The sequence below is a fragment of the Phyllobates terribilis genome, unplaced genomic scaffold, assembly GCF_046119375.1.
Source record: "Phyllobates terribilis strain yellow unplaced genomic scaffold, ASM4611937v1 Scaffold_7__3_contigs__length_470593459, whole genome shotgun sequence".
NCBI classification, from domain to species: domain Eukaryota; kingdom Metazoa; phylum Chordata; class Amphibia; order Anura; family Dendrobatidae; genus Phyllobates; species Phyllobates terribilis.
This window is the reverse complement of record NW_027362767.1, coordinates 12,940,872-12,961,906: the sequence shown is the minus strand read 5'-3', so window position 1 is coordinate 12,961,906 and position 21,035 is coordinate 12,940,872. Positions and strand designations below refer to the sequence as shown.

General features: G+C 46.0%; 1 protein-coding gene across 2 annotated transcripts in view; it reads left to right on the top strand.

The window, feature by feature from the left end:
* The window catches only part of STON2 (stonin 2), a 279,054-nt gene that overhangs the window by 11,904 nt on the left and 246,115 nt on the right, over positions 1–21,035 (top strand). The gene's annotated exons all lie outside the window — the stretch shown is intronic.

Sequence of the window (21,035 nt, the reverse complement as noted above, 5' to 3'; positions counted from 1 at the left end):
TTACCGACCGATGATGTGGAGGGCACACATAAGACCGGGGGTGAGGTCGCCTCCAGTTCTATGGAGGTGACTGAGCCCCTTGTGCCTGATGCGGAGGTCAAAAGGTCATCCACCATTGTTACTGGTCCAGCAGGAATGAATGTGGTGGTGGGGGTGAATGAGGCTAATTCATTGTCTAGTGGTGTGGTTGCTGGTTTGGTGGAGGGTGAGATGGAGGTGGGTAATGGTGATACTGTTGGGGCTGACGTGGTCACTGGTCCGGTTGCCCCCCCGGGGGTGGCAACACCTGTCCGGAGTTATGCCAGTGTCACCTCCGGGGCAAATAGGGCATCCTCCTCGTCTCCGGGCTTTGGGGACGGCATGTTGCAACGGCGCCTTCTGGAGGCTCTAAAGAAGGGGGAGAGATCACTAATGGTAGAGGGTCGAGAGGTTGATCTATCCTTCTGGATAGAGAGGCATGGCCTCGGGGCCTTCCGAGAGCAAAAAGGGGGAGATACAGTGTGGTCCCTCCCAACAGCCGGGCCAGGCAGTGTGCGTAGGAATGTGGTCCGTCTTCGGTGGAAGGGCAGTGATGCATGTCCTCCAAGGTCTAAAGTTGTGGAGCTCCTGCTGAGGATGGGCTTCAAGGCGATTGACATCTACACCTTGATACATCCCTATTCCACGCCTGAGTTTGATGTCAGCTTTGCTCGGCCGGAGGGGCTTGAGCTCTTCTGGGCGAATTATGAGTTGGCAAAAAATGAGCCCGGCTGGCGAGACTTTGCCGTTCAGGCAGTGTCTCGCCAAAACCAGATCAAGAAAGTAACTGTGATGACTCGTAAGGAGTCGCTTTCTTGCTATGACATCATGACGTGGCTTGGTCGGTATGGAGAGGTGGTGGAGATGCCAAAGAAAAACCGCGATGAGTTTGGTATCTGGTCAGGGGCGTGGACGTTTATGGTAAAACTTAAGCGTTCAGGTGGTACGGTTGCCCACATTCCATCGTCTGCCTTCCTGGGTAGGGATCGTATCCTGGTCTTCTACCAGGGGCAACCGAAGCTCTGTCACAGGTGCGGCGACCCCACACACTTCAGTGCAAACTGCACCGTGCAGAAATGCGCGTTGTGTGGGGGTGTCGGCCATCTTGCCGCCTCTTGTGTGGAGATTAGGTGCCACCTGTGTGGTGAGTTAGGCCACCCATTCAGCCGTTGTCCTCGCTCCTTTGCTAATGCAGTCGAGACCCCGGTGGGAGTAAGCCGTGAGGCCGATTCTGCTGGGGAGGGGACTAGCAGGGGTGGGGGAGCTGAGGGGCCAGGGAAGAAAAGCAATAAAAAGACGCCTGCCCAGCTGAGGCGTCTAGACAAGCGCAGACAGGAGAGGGAGCGGGGCGAGCCCCAGACTACCGGGGCAGCCCCTGTCCTGGATGCCAGTCTTGCTGCTGAGGCCCCGAGGGATGATGAGTTGGATGAGGAGGTCAGGAGGATCCACAGGGAGGAAACTGCCTCTGCTTCAGAATCCTCCCATTATGAAAGTATGGACGAGGATAATAAGCGGTGGCTAGAGAACAAGCGTAAGCTCGGCACCAAAAAGAAGAAAAAGAAGGGAGATAAAACATCTTCTCCCGCTCTGACCAAGGTACCTAAGGAAGGTAAAACCGACTCCCCTCTAGTTGGTCTTTCTAACCGGTTCCAAGCCCTTGGTAACATCTCTTCCTCTGAGGAGGAGGCCGAGGGTGAGGTTCCGGCTTCAGCGGAGCTTACAGGGGGCGCCGAGTCTCCTTCTCCTGGGGATGCAAGGTCCTTGGGGGGAGGGACTGGCCCAGAGTCCGGAGACGAGGACGAAAAAAGAAGGAAAAATGTGGGAATGGACATCTCTGTGTCATTAAAGAGGGGGAAGGATTCCTCCTCTGAGGCAGAGGATAAGGGGAGTGGGAAGAAGAAAGCCATCTAACTCAATCACCAATGATGGCGGTACCCACTCCGTTGACGCTGGCGTCCATTAATGTCGCCAGCATTAAGTCAAACATGGCTAGATTTGCGGCCTTTGATTTTCTCAGCCGGGTTGAAGCTGACATTTTCTTTTTGCAAGAGACCAGGCTGCCAAATATGGCAGAGGTGTTTATAGTTAAGAGGGAGTGGAGACTCGGGCCCTCCTATTGGTCTCTTGCGGCCGAGCCGTATAGCGGAGTGGCGGTCCTTTTTACCGCACCGGTAGAATGCCGACGGGTTATTGAGTTAGAAATGGGGAGGTGCCTGATATTAGATGTCCTCATGAAGGGACAGGAGCTTCGGCTCATTAACATTTATGGTCCCCAATCTAAGTGGGACCGGAAGTGTCTCTTTATGAGGATCAAGCCGTACCTTTTTACGAGTCGGCAGGTCGTCTTTGGAGGGGACTTCAACACTGTCACGAGGCCCCGGGATAGAGGAGGTTCTAGAGACAAGCTGACTTATGATAGCGTCGCCCTTAATAGTATAGCTAGTGAGGCTCGCCTGGTGGATGTCCACATCCGGCACACCGCAGGCCACGAGGGGTTCACCTATCATAGAGGTAACTGTAGGTCCAGGATAGACAGGTTTTATTTAAAGGAGGAAGCCATCTCTTCAGCAGTATCTGTTGTTGAGGTGGAGTTCTCCGATCACTGTTTGATTTTGTTTTCCCTGAATGTTACAGAGACCCCCCGGATGGGAAGAGGCTTTTGGAGGCTCAATTCGTCTCTCTTGGAAGAAGCGGAGATAAGACAGTCCTTTGAGGATTTTCTTCAGAGCCAGGTACCCTTACTGGATCTTTGTAGTAGTAAGTCAGAGTGGTGGGAGATGTTTAAGAAAAGGGTGGCAAGATTCTTCCGCCAGCTCTCGAGCCTCAGGAGCCTGGACAGGTACCGCCTGTATCAGCTCCTGAGGAGGAAACTCGAGCATCTTGTCTCAACTGGAGGTAGCCGCGAGGAGATCTCCAGAGTGAAATCTTTGCTAATGAGGTGTCAGTATGATAGACACGCATCTTTGGTTTTTGAGAGGGATTACGGGAAGTACCGCTCGCCCGACCCTTACAGAAACTGCAAGATGTCAGTGAATAGTAAAGTTGTTACAGGACTGGTTGACACTGCGGGGTCCCTGAAAAGATCCAGATCAGGGATCCTGGAGGTCGTCAGATCCTTCTACTCGCACCTCTTGGGGAAGAGGGATCTGGGATGGAATGAGATATCGGCTTTTCTGGCTGAAGCTGTCCCCGAACCAGGGGTAGACCCCTCTTTTGGCGTTTTGACAGAGATGATCAGGGAAGAGGAAGTTAAGTTGGCGATTGAAGGGCTTGCCCTGAAGAAATCTCCCGGTCCGGATGGCTTAACATCTGAATTCTATAAGACCTTTAAGGACGCCTTGGTTCCCCTCTTGAATGAGGTATTCAATGAGTGTCTTTCCTCGGGCACTCTGCCAAAGTCAATGAGGAGGTCTGCCCTGATCATCTTGTCAAAGGGTAAGGACCCATCTTGCATTGAGAATTGGCGTCCCATAGCGCTTCTCAATGCAGACAGGAAGGTTTTGGCAAAGGTGCTGTTTAATCGGCTGGTGAAATTTGCACCCCAGCTCCTTTCGGGGGCCCAGCATTGCTCTGTTCCGGGCCGCAGTACGATTAGTGCTGTGCTCTGTGTCCGAGAGGCGGTGGAGCAGGGGAGGGCTGGCCACTGGAAGGGGTACATGCTGTCATTGGACCAGGCAAAAGCGTTTGATCGGGTTAATCATGAGTACCTCTGGTCTGTCCTTCTGAGGTATGGCCTGCCGGGGGGGTTCGTTGATTGGCTTAAGACCTTGTACTCTGGGGCAGAGAGTTTCCCGCTTGTGAACGGTTGGATTTGCAGCTCTTTTGAGGTTGGGTGTGGTGTTCGCCAGGGTGGTCCCTTGAGCCCGCTACTGTACGCGTTTTCGATTGACCCACTTCTTAGGAGGGTGGAGCGTGGACCGTTGGCTGGGATCGGGATGGACCGGGCAGCACCGGAAGCCACTCTGAGAGTGGTGGCGTATGCCGATGACGTCACCGTTTTTGTTGCCTCTGATGGGGAGGCAGAATGGCTGATGTCAGAGGTAAATCGCTACTCGGAGGCATCCGGGTCTAAGATCAACCGGGATAAGTGTGAGAGTCTCTGGCTGGGAGGAGGAGATCCTGGTTTTGATCTCCCGGACACCCTTCCAGAACCCAAAGTCTCTGCAAAAGTTCTTGGCATCGAATTTGGCCAGGGGGATTACCCCAAACAAAATTGGGACAGCAGGCTAGAGATCGCCACTCAGAAGGTGAACCAATGGAAGGGTTGGTCTTTGACCCTAAGGGAAAGGGTAAACCTGATCAAAACTTACCTGCTCCCTTTGCTGATCTATCTGGGCAGTGTGTGCATCTTGCCGGAGCCTCTCTGGACTCGGGTCTACAGTTTGTTCTTTCAACTGTTATGGAGGAATAGACTGAACCTGGTCAAGAGGGAGGTTACTTACCGTACGAGGAGACTAGGAGGGTTGGGTATGGTCAACCCTGTGGTATTCCTTGTGAATACTGTAACGGGTCTGGGAGGCGGAACCTCTGAGCTACTATACAAGGGGGCGGTCCTTGTAAGGGAGCGGGTGGCAACCAGGCAGGCAGTCACAGCAGATGACCGGGACAGTCTCTGGAAGAACGGGCAGGAGGTCACGGCAAGTGACCGGGGCAGTCTCTGGATGAACGGGCACATGGTCACGGCAAGTGACCGGGGCAGTCTCTGGATGAATGGGCAGATGGTCACGGCAAGTGACTGGGGCAGTCTCTGGATGAACGGGCAGATGGTCACGGCAAGTGACCGGGGCAGTCTCTGGGTAAAGGGTTGGTACGACCTGTGGCGGCTGATGGTAGACGTGAGCTCCCAGGTGAGCAGGCGAGAGTCTCTGGATAAACGGGTGGTCACGGCATGTGACGGCGGAGCCTCCAGGAAGACCAACAGACAGGCGGCAGATGAGCGCTCCCAGGTGAGCGGGCAGAAGTCTCTGGACAGGCGGGTGGTCACAGCACGTGACGGCAGAGCCTCCAGGTAGGCTAGGAGACAGGCAGCAGATGAGCGCTCCCAGGTGAGCGGGCAGGAGTCACTGGACAGGCAGGTGGTCACAGCACGTGACGGCGGAGCCTCCAGGTAGGCTAGCAGGCAGATAGCAGATGTGCGCTCCCAGGTGAGCGGGCAAGCTGGTCCTTAGACAGACTGACAGGAGTTGGAAGGCAGACCGTCGGACCTCAGGCAAGCAGGCAGGTAGCTGATGTGCGCTCCCAGGTGAGCGGGCAAGCTGGTCCTTAGACAGACTGACAGGAGTAGTAAGGCAGACCGTCGGACCTCAGGCTAGCAGGCAGGTAGCAGAATATCAGGCAGGAATAAGACAGCAAGCTGACAGGAATCTGGCAGGTATCTGGCAGGTAACTGGCAACGGGACCTGAGGGCTGAAGCAGAGTAGTGAACAGTGCAACAACATTGCTCGGGCACCTCCATTTTGGAGGAGGTGCCTTATATATGGTGAAGTCCTCCGGCCATTGGCCGGGGACTCCTTAGGACGGCGCGCGGCCCCTTTAAGAGGGAGGGAGAGCGCGCGCGCCCTAAGCACAGTGGCCGGGAAGGAGCGCGCGCTGCCAGCAGAGCGGGAGGAGGACGCCGGGCACGGAGCAGAGAGGTGAGGGGAACAGCGTCCCTGCCTAGCAGAGGGCAGGGACGCCGGCACTACAAATACCTTTATTAAGATCAATATTGCAGACCTCTGGAAAGAGAGGGCTCCTCCGTGGGTATTCTCCTGTAAGGGATGGTTTCAGCCTTTCTTCCAGGAATGGGAGACAGGAGGGCAAGTGAAGGATCTCCGCACACCGCATGGACATCTCCCGGCTTACGCTACCGTGGTTCTGAAGGTAATTCGCCGGTGGGGTCTGGGAATGTGGGAGGTCAGGACTCTGCCAAGGAAGCTCCTTGACAAAAGGGTTCTGTTGACCCATTTTCAGAGGCCTCTGGCGCTCAGGGATTGCCCAAGTCGGGATCTTGGGGTGGGTCTGCATCTTTTGAATTCTATCAGGATCCCCTCGAAGGTTTGGGACTTGGCTTGGCGCTGCTTCCATGGGAAACTGTGTGTGAGGGACAATCTGAAGTGTAGGAGCTCTGAGGACAGGAACTGTCCTCGGGAGCATTGTGGTACCATGCTTGAAAGCATGGACCACTTCCTGCTTTGTTGTCCCTTTAACACAGAGGTGTACAACAGGGTGGGCGCCTCCATTGGCTGGCCCCGGCTGGCCGGTCTCTCTTATGCGGAATGGGCCTATGGAGCATTCGGGGACCTGGGTGGTCGGGACCGCTGCACCTTATTTCTAGTTAGCGCAGTGGTTAGGTATCACACGTGGAACGCACGGTGCTTAGTATCGACGCAGCGGAAAATCCTCCCAGTGGACGATGTGTTTAGGACCATACTCGGTGACCTGGTGAAGGTGCGTTCTCTGGAGTATGAGAGACTGGGTACACGGAGGGCCGCTCTCCTCTGGAGGGGCTTTTCTTTTAGTGTGCCCTAGTCTGGTCGTCTCCTCTCCTGGTGGTGGGCTGCTGCTGACACCATAGATTTTTGTTTTATTGATCAGTAGACAGTGATGTAGGGCTGCAGGCGCCGAACTTGGGCTTTGTCAGTTGTGGTTATTGTATTGTTTGTTTCTGTATATATTGTATATATGGGTTTGGGTGGAGGTGTTAGGTTGGGTGGAGGGAAAAGGGGGGAGGTGGGTTCATCTTGTGGGACACTGGTTATTTGGGTGAAAAACTGGCACTGCCTGATCTGGCCTATGGACGTTGGACATGGACTGAGGCATGAGACGCAGGAGCAGCTCTCAGGTCAGTGCCGGGGAGGGACTGGTGGGCTCCAGTGTGGGGGGTTTTGTTTTGTCTTGTATATATTTGTATAGTTAGTATTTATTTTATTTTATTTATTAAAAAAAAAAAAAAGAAAAAAATAATGTATATATTAGTTTGTATATAATTTGTCGGTTATTGTTTATTATATTGTTATTATTTGTTTGGTAACCGGACCAGATGTCACAGTGTAGGTAGTTATTATTGTGTATATATGTATAATATGTGTGTGAGGAGAGAGAGAGCGGCTGGACCAGCAGAATAGCGAGTGCAGCTCTGGAGTATAATACAGGATGTAACTCAGGATCAGTAATGTAATGTATGTACACAGTGACTGCACCAGCAGAATAGTGAGTGCAGCTCTGGAGTATAATACAGGATGTAACTCAGGATCAGTAATGTAATGTAAGAACACAGTGACTGCACCAGCAGAATAGTGAGTGCAGCTCTGGAGTATAATACAGGATGTAACTCAGGATCAGTAATGTAATGTATGTACACAGTGACTGCAGCAGCAGAATAGTGAGTGCAGCTCTGGGGTATAATACAGGATGTAACTCAGGATCAGTAATGTAATGTATGTACACAGTGACTGCACCAGCAGAATAGTGAGTGCAGCTCTGGAGTATAATACAGGATGTAACTCAGGATCAGTAATGTAATGTATGTACACAGTGACTGCACCAGCAGAATAGAGAGTGCAGCTCTGGAGTATAATACAGGATGTAACTCAGGATCAGTAATGTAATGTATGTACACAGTGACTGCAACAGCAGAATAGTGAGTGCAGCTCTGGAGTATAATACAGGATGTAACTCAGGATCAGTAATGTAATGTATGTACACAGTGACTGCACCAGCAGAATAGTGAGTGCAGCTCTGGAGTATAATACAGGATGTAACTCAGGATCAGTAATGTAATGTATGTACACAGTGACTGCACCAGCAGAATAGAGAGTGCAGCTCTGGAGTATAATACAGGATGTAACTCAGGATCAGTAATGTAATGTATGTACACAGTGACTGCACCAACAGAATAGAGAGTGCAGCTCTGGAGTATAATACAGGATGTAACTCAGGATCAGTAATGTAATGTATGTACACAGTGACTGCACCAGCAGAATAGAGAGTGCAGCTCTGGAGTATAATACAGGATGTAACTCAGGATCAGTAATGTAATGTATGTACACAGTGACTGCACCAGCAGAATAGTGAGTGCAGCTCTGGAGTATAATACAGGATGTAACTCAGGATCAGTAATGTAATGTATGTACACAGTGACTGCACCAGCAGAATAGAGAGTGCAGCTCTGGAGTATAATACAGGAGGTAACTCAGGATCAGTAATGTAATGTATGTACACAGTGACTGCACCAGCAGAATAGTGAGTGCAGCTCTGGAGTATAATACAGGATGTAACTCAGGATCAGTAATGTAATGTATGTACACAGTGACTGCACCAGCAGAATAGAGAGTGCAGCTCTGGAGTATAATACAGGATGTAACTCAGGATCAGTAATGTAATGTATGTACACAGTGACTGCACCAGCAGAATAGTGAGTGCTGCTCTGGAGTATAATACAGGATGTAACTCAGGATCAGTAATGTAATGTATGTACACAGTGACTGCACCAGCAGAATAGTGAGTGCAGCTCTGGAGTATAATACAGGATGTAACTCAGGATCAGTAATGTAATGTATGTACACAGTGACTGCACCAGCAGAATAGAGAGTGCAGCTCTGGAGTATAATACAGGATGTAACTCAGGATCAGTAATGTAATGTATGTACACAGTGACTGCACCAGCAGAATAGTGAGTGCAGCTCTGGAGTATAATATAGGATGTAACTCAGGATCAGTAATGTAATGTATGTACACAGTGACTGCACCAGCAGAATAGTGAGTGCAGCTCTGGAGTATAATACAGGATGTAACTCAGGATCAGTAATGTAATGTATGTACACAGTGACTGCACCAGCAGAATAGTGAGTGCAGCTCTGGAGTATAATACAGGATGTAACTCAGGATCAGTAATGTAATGTATGTACACAGTGACTGCACCAGCAGAATAGTGAGTGCAGCTCTGGAGTATAATACAGGATGTAACTCAGGATCAGTAATGTAATGTATGTACACAGTGACTGCACCAGCAGAATAGTGAGTGCAGCTCTGGAGTATAATACAGGATGTAACTCAGAATCAGTAATGTAATGTATGTACACAGTGACTGCACCAGCAGAATAGTGAGTGCAGCTCTGGAGTATAATACAGGATGTAACTCAGGATCAGTAATGTAATGTATGTACACAGTGACTGCACCAGCAGAATAGTGAGTGCAGCTCTGGGGTATAATACAGGATGTAACTCAGGATCAGTAATGTAATGTATGTACACAGTGACTGCACCAGCAGAATAGTGAGTGCAGCTCTGGAGTATAATACAGGATTTAACTCAGGATCAGTAATGTAATGTATGTACACAGTGACTGCACCAGCAGAATAGTGAGTGCTGCTCTGGGGTATAATACAGGATGTAACTCAGGATCAGTAATGTAATGTATGTACACAGTGACTGCACCAGCAGAATAGTGAGTGCAGCTCTGGAGTATAATACAGGATTTAACTCAGGATCAGTAATGTAATGTATGTACACAGTGACTGCACCAGCAGAATAGTGAGTGCTGCTCTGGGGTATAATACAGGATGTAACTCAGGATCAGTAATGTAATGTATGTACACAGTGACTGCACCAGCAGAATAGTGAGTGCAGCTCTGGAGTATAATACAGGATGTAACTCAGGATCAGTAATGTAATGTATGTACACAGTGACTACACCAGCAGAATAGTGAGTGCAGCTCTGGAGTATAATACAGGATGTAACTCAGGATCAGTAATGTAATGTATGTACACAGAGACTGCACCAGCAGAATAGTGAGTGCAGCTCTGGAGTGTAATACAGGAGGTAACTCAGGATCAGTAATGTAATGTATGCACACAGTGACTGCACCAGCAGAATAGTGAGTGCAGCTCTGGAGGATAATACAGGATGTAACTCAGGATCAGTAATGTAATGTATGTACACAGTGACTGCACCAGCAGAATAGTGAGTGCAGCTCTGGAGTATAATACAGGATATAACTCAGGATCAGTAATGTAATGTATGTACACAGAGACTGCACCAGCAGAATAGTGAGTGCAGCTCTGGAGTATAGTACAGGATGTAACTCAGGATCAGTAATGTAATGTATGTACACAGAGACTGCACCAGCAGAATAGTGAGTGCAGCTCTGGAGTATAATACAGGATGTAACTCAGGATCAGTAATGTAATGTATGTACACAGTGACTGCACCAGCAGAATAGTGAGTGCAGCTCTGGAGTATAATACAGGATGTAACTCAGGATCAGTAATGTAATGTAAGAACACAGTGACTGCACCAGCAGAATAGTGAGTGCAGCTCTGGAGTATAATACAGGATGTAACTCAGGATCAGTAATGTAATGTATGTACACAGTGACTGCAGCAGCAGAATAGTGAGTGCAGCTCTGGGGTATAATACAGGAGGTAACTCAGGATCAGTAATGTAATGTATGTACACAGTGACTGCACCAGCAGAATAGTGAGTGCAGCTCTGGAGTATAATACAGGATGTAACTCAGGATCAGTAATGTAATGTATGTACACAGTGACTGCACCAGCAGAATAGAGAGTGCAGCTCTGGAGTATAATACAGGATGTAACTCAGGATCAGTAATGTAATGTATGTACACAGTGACTGCACCAGCAGAATAGTGAGTGCAGCTCTGGAGTATAATACAGGATGTAACTCAGGATCAGTAATGTAATGTATGTACACAGTGACTGCACCAGCAGAATAGTGAGTGCAGCTCTGGAGTATAATACAGGATGTAACTCAGGATCAGTAATGTAATGTATGTACACAGTGACTGCACCAGCAGAATAGAGAGTGCAGCTCTGGAGTATAATACAGGATGTAACTCAGGATCAGTAATGTAATGTATGTACACAGTGACTGCACCAACAGAATAGAGAGTGCAGCTCTGGAGTATAATACAGGATGTAACTCAGGATCAGTAATGTAATGTATGTACACAGTGACTGCACCAGCAGAATAGAGAGTGCAGCTCTGGAGTATAATACAGGATGTAACTCAGGATCAGTAATGTAATGTATGTACACAGTGACTGCACCAGCAGAATAGAGAGTGCAGCTCTGGAGTATAATACAGGATGTAACTCAGGATCAGTAATGTAATGTATGTACACAGTGACTGCACCAGCAGAATAGTGAGTGCAGCTCTGGAGTATAATACAGGATGTAACTCAGGATCAGTAATGTAATGTATGTACACAGTGACTGCACCAGCAGAATAGAGAGTGCAGCTCTGGAGTATAATACAGGATGTAACTCAGGATCAGTAATGTAATGTATGTACACAGTGACTGCACCAGCAGAATAGTGAGTGCAGCTCTGGAGTATAATACAGGATGTAACTCAGGATCAGTAATGTAATGTATGTACACAGTGACTGCACCAGCAGAATAGAGAGTGCAGCTCTGGAGTATAATACAGGATGTAACTCAGGATCAGTAATGTAATGTATGTACACAGTGACTGCACCAGCAGAATAGTGAGTGCAGCTCTGGAGTATAATACAGGATGTAACTCAGGATCAGTAATGTAATGTATGTACACAGTGACTGCACCAGCAGAATAGTGAGTGCAGCTCTGGAGTATAATACAGGATGTAACTCAGGATCAGTAATGTAATGTATGTACACAGTGACTGCACCAGCAGAATAGTGAGTGCAGCTCTGGAGTATAATACAGGATGTAACTCAGGATCAGTAATGTAATGTATGTACACAGTGACTGCACCAGCAGAATAGTGAGTGCAGCTCTGGAGTATAATACAGGATGTAACTCAGGATCAGTAATGTAATGTATGTACACAGTGACTGCACCAGCAGAATAGTGAGTGCAGCTCTGGAGTATAATACAGGATGTAACTCAGAATCAGTAATGTAATGTATGTACACAGTGACTGCACCAGCAGAATAGTGAGTGCAGCTCTGGAGTATAATACAGGATGTAACTCAGGATCAGTAATGTAATGTATGTACACAGTGACTGCACCAGCAGAATAGTGAGTGCAGCTCTGGGGTATAATACAGGATGTAACTCAGGATCAGTAATGTAATGTATGTACACAGTGACTGCACCAGCAGAATAGTGAGTGCAGCTCTGGAGTATAATACAGGATTTAACTCAGGATCAGTAATGTAATGTATGTACACAGTGACTGCACCAGCAGAATAGTGAGTGCTGCTCTGGGGTATAATACAGGATGTAACTCAGGATCAGTAATGTAATGTATGTACACAGTGACTGCACCAGCAGAATAGTGAGTGCAGCTCTGGAGTATAATACAGGATGTAACTCAGGATCAGTAATGTAATGTATGTACACAGTGACTGCACCAGCAGAATAGTGAGTGCAGCTCTGGAGTATAATAGAGGATGTAACTCAGGATCAGTAATGTAATGTATGTACACAGTGACTGCACCAGCAGAATAGTGAGTGCAGCTCTGGAGTATAATACAGGAGGCAACTCAGGATCAGTAATGTAATGTATGTACACAGTGACTGCACCAGCAGAATAGTGAGTGCAGCTCTGGAGTATAATACAGGATGTAACTCAGGATCAGTAATGTAATGTATGTACACAGAGACTGCACCAGCAGAATAGTGAGTGCAGCTCTGGAGTATAATACAGGATGTAACTCAGGATCAGTAATGTATGTACACAGTGACTGCACCAGCAGAATAGTGAGTGCAGCTCTGGAGTATAATACAGGATGTAACTCAGGATCAGTAATGTAATGTATGTACACAGAGACTGTACCAGCCGAATAGTGAGTGCAGCTCTGGAGTATAATAAAGAATATAACTCAGGATCAGTAATGTAATGTATGTACACAGTGACTACACCAGCAGAATAGTGAGTGCAGCTCTGGAGTATAATACAGGATGTAACTCAGGATCAGTAATGTAATGTATGTACACAGAGACTGCACCAGCAGAATAGTGAGTGCAGCTCTGGAGTGTAATACAGGAGGTAACTCAGGATCAGTAATGTAATGTATGCACACAGTGACTGCACCAGCAGAATAGTGAGTGCAGCTCTGGAGGATAATACAGGATGTAACTCAGGATCAGTAATGTAATGTATGTACACAGTGACTGCACCAGCAGAATAGTGAGTGCAGCTCTGGAGTATAATACAGGATATAACTCAGGATCAGTAATGTAATGTATGTACACAGAGACTGCACCAGCAGAATAGTGAGTGCAGCTCTGGAGTATAGTACAGGATGTAACTCAGGATCAGTAATGTAATGTATGTACACAGAGACTGCACCAGCAGAATAGTGAGTGCAGCTCTGGAGTATAATACAGGATGTAACTCAGGATCAGTAATGTAATGTATGTACACAGTGACTGCACCAGCAGAATAGTGAGTGCAGCTCTGGAGTATAATACAGGATATAACTCAGGATCAGTAATGTAATGTATGTACACAGTGACTCCACCAGCAGAATAGTGAGTGCAGCTCTGGAGTATAATACAGGAGGTAACTCAGGATCAGTAATGTAATGTATGTACACAGTGACTGCACCAGCAGAATAGTGAGTGCTGCTCTGGGGTATAATACAGGATGTAACTCAGGATCAGTAATGTAATGTATGTACACAGTGACTGCACCAGCAGAATAGTGAGTGCAGCTCTGGAATATAATACAGGTTGTAACTCAGGATCAGTAATGTATGTACACAATGACTGCACCAGCAGAATAGTGAGTGCAGCTCTGCAGTATAATAAAGGATGTAACTCAGGATCAGTAATGTAATGTATGTACACAGTGACTGCATCAGCAGAATAGTGAGTGCAGCTCTGGAGTATAATACTGGATGTAACTCAGGATCTGTAATGTAATGTATGTACACAGTGACTGCACCAGCAGAATAGTGAGTGCAGCTCTGGAGTATAATACACAATGTAACTCAGGATCAGTAATGTAATGTGCGTACACACTGACTGCACCAGCAGAATAGTGAGTGCAGCTCTGGAGTATAATACAGGATGTAACTCAGGATCAGTAATGTAATGTATGTACACAGTGACTGCACCAGCAGAATAGTGAGTGCAGCTCTGGAGTATAATACAAGATGTAACTCAGGATCAGTAATGTAATGTATGTACACAGTGACTCCACCAGCAGAATAGTGAGTGCAGCTCTGGAGTATAATACAGGATGTAACTCAGGATCAGTAATGTAATGTATGTACACAGTGACTGCACCAACAGAATAGTGAGTGCAGCTCTGGAGTATAATACAGGATGTAACTCAGGATCAGTAATGTAATGTATGTACACAGTGACTGCACCAGCAGAATAGTGAGTGCAGCTCTGGGGTATAATACAAGATGTAACTCAGGATCAGTAATGTAATATATGCACACAGTGACCGCACCAGCAGAATAGTGAGTGCAGCTCTGGAGTATAATACAGGATGTAACTCAGGATCAGTAATGTAATGTATGTACACAGTAACTGCACCAGCAGAATAGTGAGTGCAGCTCTGGAGTATAATACAGGATGTAACTCAGGATCAGTAATGTATGTACACAGTGACTGCACCAGCAGAATAGTGAGTGCAGCTCTGGAGTATAAAACAGGAGGTAACTCAGGATAAGTAATGTAATGTATGTACACAGTGACTGCACCAGCAGAATAGTGAGTGCAGCTCTGGAGTATAATACAGGATGTACCTCAGGATCAGTAATGTAATGTATGTACACAGTGACTGCACCAGCAGAATAGTGAGTGCAGCTCTGGAGTATAATACAGGATGTACCTCAGGATCAGTAATGTAATGTATGTACACAGTGACTGCACCAGCAGAATAGTGAGTGCAGCTGTGGAGTATAATACAGGATGTAAGTCAGGATCAGTAATGCAATGTATGTACACAGTGACTGCACCAGCAGAATAGTGAGTGCAGCTCTGGAGTATAATACAGGATGTAACTCAGGATCAGTAATGTAATGTATGTACACAGTGACTGCACCAGCAGAATAGTGAGTGCAGCTCTGGAGTATAATACAGGATGTAACTCAGGATCAGTAAAGTAATGTATGTACACAGTGACTGCACCAGCAGAATAGTGAGTGCAGCTCTGGAGTATAATACAGGAGGTAACTCAGGATCAGTAATGTAATGTATGTACACAGTGACTGCACCAGCAGAATAGTGAGTGCAGCTCTGGAGTATAATACAGGAGGTAACTCAGGATCAGTAATGTAATGTATGTACACAGTGACTGCACTAGCAGAATAGTGAGTGCAGCTCTGGAGTATAATACAGGAGGTAACTCAGGATCAGTAATGTATGTACACAGTGACTGCACCAGCAGAATAGTGAGTGCTGCTCTGGGGTATAATACAGAATGTAACTCAGGATCAGTAATGTAATGTATGTACACAGTGACTGCACCAGCAGAATAGTGAGTGCAGCTCTGAAGTATAATACAGGATGCAACTCAGGATCAGTAATGTAATGTATGTACACAGAGACTGCACCAGCAGAATAGTGAGTGCAGCTCTGGAGTATAATAAAGAATATAACTCAGGATCAGTAATGTAATGTATGTACACAGTGACTGCACCAGCAGAATAGTGAGTGCAGCTCTGGAGTATAATACAGGATGTAACTCAGGATCAGTAATGTAATGTATGTACACAGAGACTGCACCAACAGAATAGTGAGTGCAGCTCTGGAGTATAATACAGGATGTAACTCAGGATCAGTAATGTAATGTATGTACACAGAGTCTGCACCAGCAGAATAGTGAGTGCAGCTCTGGAGTATAATACAGGATGTAACTCAGGATCAGTAATGTAATGTATGTACACAGAGACTGCGCCAGCAGAATAGTGAGTGCAGCTCTGGAGTATAATACAGGATGTAACTCAGGATCAGTAATGTAATGTATATACACAGTGACTGCACCAGCAGAATAGTGAGTGCAGCTCTGGAGTATAATACAGGATGCAACTCAGGATCAGTAATGTAATGTATGAACACAGTGACTGCACCAGCAGAATAGTGAGTGCAGCTCTGGAGTATAATAAAGAATATAACTCAGGATCAGTAATGTAATGTATGTACACAGTGACTGCACCAGCAGAATAGTGAGTGCAGCTCTGGAGTATAATACAGGATGTAACTCAGGATCAGTAATGTAATGTATGTACACAGAGACTGCACCAGCAGAATAGTGAGCGCAGCTCTGGAGTATAATACAGGATGTAACTCAGGATCAGTAATGTAATGTATGTACACAGTGACTGCACCAGCAGAATAGTGAGTGCAGCTCTGGAGTATAATACAGGATGTAACTCAGGATCAGTAATGTAATGTATGTACACAGAGACTGCACCAGCAGAATAGTGAGTGCAGCTCTGGAGTATAATACAGGATGTAACTCAGGATCAGTAATGTAATGTATGTACACGGAGACTGCACCAGCAGAATAGTGAGTGCAGCTCTGGAGTATAATACAGGATGTAACTCAGGATCAGTAATGTAATGTAATGTATGTACACAGAGACTGCACCAGCAGAATAGTGAGTGCAGCTCTGGAGTATAATAAAGGATGTAACTCAGGATCAGTAATGTAATGTATGTACACAGTGACTCCACCAGCAGAATAGTGAGTGCAGCGCTGGAGTATAATAAAGGATGTAACTCAGGATCAGTAATGTAATGTATGTACACAGTGACTCCACCAGCAGAATAGTGAGTGCAGCTCTGGAGTATAATAAAGGATGTAACTCAGGATCAGTAATGTAATGTATGTACACAGTGACTGCACCAGCAGAATAGTGAGTGCAGCGCTGGAGTATAATACAGGAGGTAACTCAGGATCAGTAATGTAATGTATGTACACAGTGACTGCACCAGCAGAATAGTGAGTGCAGCTCTGGGGTATAATACAGGATGTAACTCAGGATCAGTAATGTAATGTATGTACACAGAGACTGCACCAGCAGAATAGTGAGTGCAGCTCTGGAGTATAATACAGGATGTAACTCACGATCAGTAATGTAATGTATGTATACAGTGACTGCACCAGCAGAATAGTGAGTGCAGCTCTGGAGTATAATACAGGATGTAACTCAGGACTAGTAATGTAATGTATGTACACAGTGACTGCACCAGCAGAATAGTGAGTGCAGCTCTGGAGTATAATACAGGAGGCAACTCAGGATCAGTAATGTAATGTATGTACACAGTGACTGCACCAGCAGAATAGTGAGTGCAGCTCTGGGGTATAATACAGGATGTAACTCAGGATCAGTAATGTAATGTATGTACACAGAGACTGCACCAGCAGAATAGTGAGTGCAGCTCTGGAGTATAATACAGGATGTAACTCAGGATCAGTAATGTATGTACACAGTGACTGCACCAGCAGAAAAGTTAGTGCAGCTCTGGAGTATAATACAGGATGTAACTCAGGATCAGTAATGTAATGTATGTACACAGAGACTGCACCAGCAGAATAGTGAGTGCAGCTCTGGAGTATAATACAGGATGTAACTCAGGATCAGTAATGTAATGTATGTACACAGTGACTGCACCAGCAGAATAGTGAGTGCAGCTCTGGAGTATAATACAGGATATAACTCAGGATCAGTAATGTAATGTATGTACACAGTGACTCCACCAGCAGAATAGTGAGTGCAGCTCTGGAGTATAATACAGGAGGTAACTCAGGATCAGTAATGTAATGTATGTACACAGTGACTGCACCAGCAGAATAGTGAGTGCTGCTCTGGGGTATAATACAGGATGTAACTCAGGATCAGTAATGTAATGTATGTACACAGTGACTGCACCAGCAGAATAGTGAGTGCAGCTCTGGAATATAATACAGGATGTAACTCAGGATCAGTAATGTAATGTATGAACACAGTGACTGCACCAGCAGAATAGTGAGTGCAGCTCTGGAGTATAATACAGGAGGTAACTCAGGATCAGTAATGTAATGTACGTACACAGTGACTGCATCAGCAGAATAGTGAGTGCAGCTCTGGAGTATAATACAGGATGTAACTCAGGATCAGTAATGTATGTACACAATGACTGCACCAGCAGAATAGTGAGTGCAGCTCTGGAGTATAATACTGGATGTAACTCAGGATCAGTAATGTAATGTATGTACACAGTGACTCCACCAGCAGAATAGTGAGTGCAGCTCTGGAGTATAATACAGGATGTAACTCAGGATCAGTAATGTAATGTATGTACACAGTGACTGCACCAGCAGAATAGTGAGTGCAGCTCTGGAGTATAATACAGGATGTAACTCAGGATCAGTAATGTAATGTATGTACACAGTGACTGCACCAACAGAATAGTGAGTGCAGCTCTGGAGTATAATACAGGATGTAACTCAGGATCAGTAATGTAATGTATGTACACAGTGACTCCACCAGCAGAATAGTGAGTGCAGCTCTGGAGTATAATACAGGATATATCTCAGGATCAGTAATGTAATGTATGTACACAGTGACTGCACCAACAGAATAGTGAGTGCAGCTCTGGAGTATAATACAGGATGTAACTCAGGATCAGTAATGTAATGTATGTACACAGTGACTGCACCAGCAGAATAGTGAGTGCAGCTCTGGAGTATAATACAGGATGTAACTCAGGATCAGTAATGTAATGTATGTACACAGTGACTGCACCAGCAGAATAGTGAGTGCAGCTCTGGGGTATAATACAAGATGTAACTCAGGATCAGTAATGTAATATATGCACACAGTGACCGCACCAGCAGAATAGTGAGTGCAGCTCTGGAGTATAATACAGGATGTAACTCAGGATCAGTAATGTATGTACACAGTGACTGCACCAGCAGAATAGTGAGTGCAGCTCTGGAGTATAAAACAGGAGGTAACTCAGGATCAGTAATGTAATGTATGTACACAGTGACTGCACCAGCAGAATAGTGAGTGCAGCTCTGGAGTATAATACAGGATGTACCTCAGGATCAGTAATGTAATGTATGTACACAGTGACTGCACCAGCAGAATAGTGAGTGCAGCTCTGGAGTATAGTACAGGATGTAAGTCAGGATCAGTAATGCAATGTATGTACACAGTGACTGCACCAGCAGAATAGTGAGTGCAGCTCTGGAGTATAATACAGGATGTAACTCCGGATCAGTAATGTAATGTATGTACACAGTGACTGCACCAGCAGAATAGTGAGTGCAGCTCTGGAGTATAATACAGGAGGTAACTCAGGATCAGTAATGTAATGTATGTACACAGTGACTGCACTAGCAGAATAGTGAGTGCAGCTCTGGAGTATAATACAGGAGGTAACTCAGGATCAGTAATGTATGTACACAGTGACTGCACCAGCAGAATAGTGAGTGCTGCTCTGGGGTATAATACAGAATGTAACTCAGGATCAGTAATGCAATGTATGTACACAGTGACTGCACCAGCAGAATAGTGAGTGCAGCTCTGAAGTATAATACAGGATGCAACTCAGGATCAGTAATGTAATGTATGTACACAGAGACTGCACCAGCAGAATAGTGAGTGCAGCTCTGGAGTATAATAAAGAATATAACTCAGGATCAGTAATGTAATGTATGTACACAGTGACTGCACCAGCAGAATAGTGAGTGCAGCTCTGGAGTATAATACAGGATGTAACTCAGGATCAGTAATGTAATGTATGTACACAGAGACTGCACCAACAGAATAGTGAGTGCAGCTCTGGAGTATAATACAGGATGTAACTCAGGATCAGTAATGTAATGTATGTACACAGAGTCTGCACCAGCAGAATAGTGAGTGCAGCTCTGGAGTATAATACAGGATGTAACTCAGGATCAGTAATGTAATGTATGTACACAGAGACTGCACCAGCAGAATAGTGAGTGCAGCTCTGGAGTATAATACAGGATGTAACTCAGGATCAGTAATGTAATGTATATACACAGTGACTGCACCAGCAGAATAGTGAGTGCAGCTCTGGAGTATAATACAGGATGCAACTCAGGATCAGTAATGTAATGTATGAACACAGTGACTGCACCAGCAGAATAGTGAGTGCAGCTCTGGAGTATAATAAAGAATATAACTCAGGATCAGTAATGTAATGTATGTACACAGTGACTGCACCAGCAGAATAGTGAGTGCAGCTCTGGAGTATAATACAGGATGTAACTCAGGATCAGTAATGTAATGTATGTACACAGAGACTGCACCAGCAGAATAGTGAGTGCAGCTCTGGAGTATAATACAGGATGTAACTCAGGATCAGTAATGTAACGTATGTACACAGAGACTGCACCAGCAGAATAGTGAGTGCAGCTCTGGAGTATAATACAGGATATAACTCAGGATCAGTAATGTAATGTATGTACACAGAGACTGCACCAGCAGAATAGTGAGTGCAGCTCTGGAGTATAATACAGGAGGTAACTCAGGATCAGTAATGTAATGTATGTACACAGTGACTACAGCTGCAGAATAGTGAGTGCAGCTCTGGAGTATAATACAGGATATAACTCAGGATCAGTAATGTAATGTAATGTATGTACACAGAGACTGCACCAGCAGAATAGTGAGTTCAGCGCTGGAGTATAATACAGGAGGTAACTCAGGATCAGTAATGTAATGTATGTACACAATGACCGCACCAGCAGAATAGTGAGTGCAGCTCTGGAGTATAATACAGGATGTAACTCAGGATCAGTAATGTAATGTATGTACACAGTGACTGCACCAGCAGAATAGTGAGTGCAGCTCTGGAGTATAATAAAGAATATAACTCAGGATCAGTAATGTAATGTATGTACACAGAGACTGCACCAGCAGAATAGTGAGTGCAGCTCTGGAGTATAATACAGGAGGTAACTCAGGATCAGTAATGTAATGTATGTACACAATGACCGCACCAGCACAATAGTGAGTGCAGCTCTGGAGTATAATACAGAATGAAACTCAGGATCAGTAATGTAATGTATGTACACAGTGACTGCACCAGCAGAATAGTGAGTGCAG